Here is a 6467-nt window from a genome sequence, read left to right as displayed (position 1 = left end):
TGTTAATGACGTGCGCAAATCATAATACATGTATGTCAAAGAGTCAGATAATCATAGTGTTAGAAGATGCCTCATGGGTCATTGAGCCCATTCCCCCTGTTCAATGCAGAATCTCCAGCTAAAGTATCCCCAACAGATAGTTACCCAGTCTCTTTGTGAAGACTTCCAGATGAAACCCCATCACTTCTCTAGGTAATTGGTTACACTGTCAAACAGCTCTCACTGTCAAGAAGTTCCTTCTAATATTAAAATCTACTCTCCTGTAACTTCAAACCATGGGACCTGATCCTACCTATGGAAGGAAAAGGAAACATTCTCATTTCTTTCCAAGACCATGCTGCTCCATTGTCTGAATCAAGATTTGTTCAAGTTTGCCTTCCTTTGCCCTCTGAGGCTGAGAGTGTGTGAGTTGTCCAATGTCACCCAGTGGGTTGCTATGGCCAAGCAGGGATTTGAACCCTGCTCTCCCAAAGTTCAGGTCCAACCCTCAATTCACTATACCACATTTGCTCTAAATCATAACACTACCATGATATAAGGCAATTAACTATGTGACTGCCACAAAGACCGTGATGGATTCCTATCCAGGTTGACTTCTCATTTCCAACACCTGAGCTACTATCATTCATGTTGCTGTTTTCTCCACAGTATTCCTCCTTGGATCTGGTACTCAAGACTTAAAATGACCACTATTCTGGACAGGTGTTGATCAGTGAGTTCAGTGTGGTAAAGCTTGACCAGTCCACCTTGTTACTTGTTAAAACAACCAGATAAGAGATGTACCAGGGTGGTGGTGGTTATATAACAAATAACATAAATATATAGTTGTACACAGTAACACCTCAATTTCCGAGAAAGTCACAATTCTCCCTGAACTCTTTCCAGACTCTCAGCTCCCCAAAAGCTGTTCTGATCTCCTCTTTTCAGCTGGCCCTACCTCTATTTCTAACTGCCTCTTTGTTGTTAACTACCCTTGAGTCATCCTCAACTTATGGCAAACCCATGGAGGAAACATCCCCAAGACTCCCTGCCCTCTTCTGCTCTGCTGAGGTCCTATAATTTCAGACCCAGGGCCTCCCTAATTGAATCTATCCATCTAGGATGCAGCTTTCCTCTCTTTCTGCTATCTTGTACCTTTCCTAACCTCATTGTCTTTTGCAGTGATTCATGGCTTCTCATGATGTGGCCAAAGTACAACAGCCTCAATTTAATCATCATGGATTTCAGGGAGAGTTTAGGCCTGGTCTGTTCTAGGACTCATTTGTTTGTCTTCTTGGCTGGCCACAGTATGCTCAGCACTCTTCTCCAGCACCACATCTCAAATGACTTGATTTTGCTCTAATCTGCTTGCTTCACTGTCCAGCTCTCACATCTGTACATGATGATGTACATATCAAATCCAGATTTGATTATTTGTGGATGTGATTAATATGTTATTTCTAGGAATCTCTAAGTCCTCCAGGGTGACTCTGCCAGAAGTTGACCATAGAATTGCGCTGGAGGGCCTACAAATTACTCGAGAATCTCTAGGAATCTCTAGGCCTCCAGCATGAGAATATGGTCAAACTCTGGCAGAGTTATTCTGAAGACTTAGGCCCATTACAGACGGGCTCTTCCGGCGCCCCCGTCACGTGCTAGGGGTTGGCCGAGGACCTAGCGTCCACACCGGCCTCACCCCTAGCACGTGATGAGGGTGTAAAGATGGATGCATAGCATCCGCACGTCGTGCACCGGATGTGACGCCGCAAGTGCGCAAGTAGCGCCTTGCAGCGTCTCATCCGGGGCAGAAGAAGAAGCACCATTTCTACGCTTCTTCTTTGCTGCGTCTGGGAACTGCGCGGTTTGGATGCTGCGGTTCCCGGACGCAGCAACCACCAGCGGCGCGAGACTGCCCCTTCTGGGTGGTCTGTAACGCGCCTTAGAGATTCCTAGATAAAACAGATTAATCAAATCCACAAATAATCAAATCCACAAAAGTCAAAGCTGCAAATATGGAGGGCTGATGTATAAATTCCAAAAAGCAAACCTTGATTTTGCCATTTTATATTTGTGGTTCTTGTTAACTGCCCTTGAGTCGATCTCAACCTATGAAACCCCTTGGATGAGACATCTCCAAGAGCCTCCTGTCCTCCACTGCACTGCTTAGTTCCTGCAAACTCATGTCTGTAAACCTTCCTAATAGATTCCATCAATCTATCATGCAGCTTTCCTCTCTTTCTGTTTTCCTCCACTTTTCCTAGCGTTATTTTTCCCCAGTGAGTTGTGCCTTCTCATGATGTGTCCAAAGTACAACAGCCTAAGTTTTATCATCTTGACTTCTAGGGAAATTTCTGGCTTGATGACCTCTAGGACCCATTTGTTTGTCTTTTTGGCCATCCACAGGATACTCAGCACTCTTCTCCAGCACCACATCTTGAAAGAATTGATTTTCTTCCTATCTTCTTTCTTAACTGTCCAGCTCTCATATTTTAGAATCTTTTCTAGTTCTTTCTAGTTCTTTCCTCCCCATTCTTAATCTTCCTCTGATTTCCTGACTGCTGTCCCCATTCCTATCAATGTGTGATCCCAGGTATGAGAGCAATTTTATTACTTCTATTTCTTCATTGTCTAGGTTGAATTTGTCCAGTTTCTCCATTGTCATTATTTTTGTTTTCTTTACGTTCAACAGCAGTCCTGCCTTTGCACTTTTTTCCTTGATCTTCCTTAGTAGTTGGTCCAGGTCTTTGAGGTTTTCTTTTTATATAAGGGACACCATTTTACTAGGCCAGTGTATTTAAAGGGACTTATTATCCACAGATTTTGGTATCCATGGTGTGTGTGTGTGTGTGTGTGTGTGTGTCCTGGAACCAAAACCCAATGGATACCAAGGGCCCACTGTACAAGGATTTGTGTGTCTTTGCTTCCAACACACTCTTCAATTGTCATGGACACCTCCTGTCACCCCTGCATGCCATGTAGTGGAAAAATACATTTGGCTCAGAGTCAGAGAGCAGAGCAGCCATGAGAAAATGATAGCAACCTGATAGGGAGCATTTCCTGTTTATATGACTGCTCAGGTGATGTGGCTGTCATCTCACTGCTCAGGTTCATCATACCGAAATCACTTGTGATGCACATGAGAAATTCTTCAGAAAGCCCTGCCTCCATGTTTCTGCTGTGAAAAGAAGAGTGTGTCTGTCAATACCTTGTGCTGGCTGCAACATTTGCCAGTGGCAGAAAAGGGCAATCCAAAAGATCAAAGGAATGGAGCAACAACTCTGCCAGGAAAGGTTACAACATTCAGGGCTGTTTGGCACAGAAGGAAAGATGAGTTATGGAAGGCATTTCTCTCTGTCTCACAATGCTAGAATTTGGGATCCTCCACTGAATCTAAATGCGGGGAGATTCAAGACAGAGAAAACAATGCAATTTTTTCACACTAGGCATGGTTAAACTGTGGAATTCACTGCTGCATGATTTAGTTATGAGAGCCATAGCAAGCTAGGCCTCTGCCACCAGGTAGATGGGCCTTGGAGTCTTCTTATTTACGTTTGTTTGTTTGTTTGTTTGTTTGTTTGTTAAGAGCCTTTATAGCCTGTCCTTCAGCCAAAAAGACCCCAGCAGTGGCATCACTAGGATTAGTGTCACTAGGTGTGGTGTCAACCCCCCCATTGACCTCCCCCCCCAGTACCACACCATACAGAATCCTTAGTAAAAGAATTTTATACTAATGTTACTCGTAAACCATAATTCCCACATACCACTGAATGTAATGCTAATAATTGTGACATAATAAACAACTAGCAAAATTAAAATTATACCTTAAAATTACAGTATCATACATAGAACCTAAATGTATTTATAATAATAAATAAATAATAAATTTTTATTTATATTCCACTTCTCTGTCCAGGACAACCAGGGCGTCTTACAATTCAAAACCAGTACAGTCCCATATCCCAGTATTCCACTCACCCTCTAAAATAAAAATATACATATGTATTTACATATACACAGTGAATATTAGGTTAATATGTGATGTTTTTAAAGAAAATTTTAAAATAATTTAAAAAATTTTAATTTCCAAAGTTAAAAAAACAATTTTGAAATTTGGAATTTTAATTTTAAAAAATTCTGGGGCCTCCCCTGTCTCCTCCCAATGGGCTTCGTCCCACTTCCACCATCTCTTAAAGCATGTTAAAGGGAAGCAGATGAATGCCATTGCCTGTTTCCTGGATAAGGTAGGTGTTTGACAAGCAGTGGTGTCACCTCCCATTAGATATCACCCTGTGCGGTCCGCACCCCCTGCGCCTGCTTAGTGATGCCACTGGAGCCCAGAACAGCTTTATGGTTTCCTGTCCTGTCAGGCTTACAGTTTAAAAAGACATGACACACAAGGCAGAGGGTGTGATAGTGAGGGAGGTGATTAGGTCCAGCAGATGCTGGCTGCTGTTCTCCCCTTGGAGACCCAAGCTGGGGCCATGATGGAGCTGTGGCTGGCTGTTCTTCTCTCCTTCGGAGGCCATAGCAATGGTGGTTACTATGGAGGGAGAGCCTCTCAGCAGCCAGTGGGGCCAAGGCATGTGGCTGGCTGCTCTTCTGGAGGGAGGGCCACTCACCAGCCACTGGAAGAGGAGAGAGAAATTGGAACATTTGAAAAGCAGCTGAACAAGCGGGATGAAAGAGGACTACTGTATATATACTCATGTATAAGTCTAGAAATTTTATTCAAATAATTGACCCAAAAAACCTGGGTCGACTTATCCATGGGTCAATGAAAGTACTGTACTTTAACTCTCTCTCTCTCTCTACACACACACACACACACACACGCACGCACGCACGCACACATACATATCTCAGAAGCGTGGAACAACCTACATATATATGGAGCCATCCCCTTTCCCTGAACAGAAGGCAAGAGCTTAGTCCATCATGGGAGCACCAAAAAGAAGCATGGATCCCCTCTACTCTCTCATCCATCCAGGCTTTAGGATGAGCAGAAAAAAGTTATGCCTGTCAGAATTTTCTAAGTTCTTTGGCATCATTTTCTTTGACATCCATAATTTTGGCCCCAAAACCTTCCCTCGACTTATACATGAGGTCGACTTATAGTTGAGTATATATGGTAACTGAGACTGTCTCTGCCATACTGGGACTGTTGAAGGGTATGTTAAAGTGAATAAACATGAAAATCCTTAAATATTACAACCACCCAAAGTATACTGGCCATTTATAATATGCAATTAGAGCAGCCGGCAAATGGAGGAAAGAGCATTTAAAAAAGGGAAATCCAGCCAATTTTGTCAGGAAAGAATACGTATAAGTGGTGTCACAAATAAAATGAAAGTTGATGAGTTATAAATAAAGCTATACCAAGAATGTTTGCAATTAAAATCAGAACCCAACCAGACTTCAGATACTCCGTTAACTGAAAATAAAAAATAATTGCCTAAATCAGAGAGAGGGACATCCAGATGCTCATAGTTGCATTTCTCGCCATTCCTTTGCCTTTGCCCATGTTGGCTGAGGATGATGGGATTTTTAGTCCAAGAAATCTGGAGGTCCAAAGCTTCTCAAATGTAACTATTGAGCTATTTTCAAGGACAATGGTAACAGATAATATCTTTGTGTGGGGTGGGAATCCTAGAGAAGGGGGAAGAATAAGTGTGAGTGATTGTGTGTGTGGATTAAATATTTAAAAAAATACAGTCCAACCACTTAGCCACCTAAGCTGCAATAAGTCATCACAAAGCTGAACCACCACTAGAAACTAGCAAGCAACATCTCTAAGCAATGTGGCTAATACTGAGAAAGGTGACCAATACCATGGGTGTTAATCCTAATGCTTAACTACAAAACCAATACACTGGTGCCTCGGGATACGAAATGATCGGGTTACGAAATTTTCGGGATACGAAAAAGTTGGATTGGGAAAAACTGTTTCGGGTTACGAAATATTTTTCGGGTTACGAAATTCATTTCGGCGCGAAATTCAAACGATGCAAAGTGCAGCTATAGGCTCCAGGGGTTTCCAGGGCTAACGGAAAGCTAAGGGGGCTGAGTTAGGGGTTACCTTTGGCGCGAATTTTGAATTTCGTTAGCAGCAGTGATTGGCTTGAGAAATCAAGCTGATCACCTGGATTGGCTAACGAAATTGGGGGGGTGGCCTTGCTTCAGAAACAAAACCGTTTGTTTTTGATCTGCCCCCTTTGTCTGGCCTGGTGGAGTGTGTGAGGAAGTCTCTTCTGAGCTCTAACTCGTGAATCCACTGTTGGCTTGGACTTTTTCCTGGCTTTTCTGCCTTTGGACTTGTTCTGGCTTTGCCAGGTGTATTCTTCGGATCAAGACCGGCCATCAGGAACTTCTCTACAGGTAGGTGGATGGATTTTTACCTTCTTCTTGTGGGGTGTGAGCATGCTTTGCTGTGGGGTGGTGGTTTGCTGTGGGGTGGTGGTGGTGTGTGACTTTTAAAACTTTGTGGCCAG

The sequence above is a fragment of the Sceloporus undulatus genome, chromosome 1 (assembly GCF_019175285.1).
Source record: "Sceloporus undulatus isolate JIND9_A2432 ecotype Alabama chromosome 1, SceUnd_v1.1, whole genome shotgun sequence".
Classification (NCBI taxonomy): domain Eukaryota; kingdom Metazoa; phylum Chordata; class Lepidosauria; order Squamata; family Phrynosomatidae; genus Sceloporus; species Sceloporus undulatus.
The sequence above is the reverse complement of the archived record's forward strand: the minus strand, read 5'-3'. Positions refer to the sequence as shown.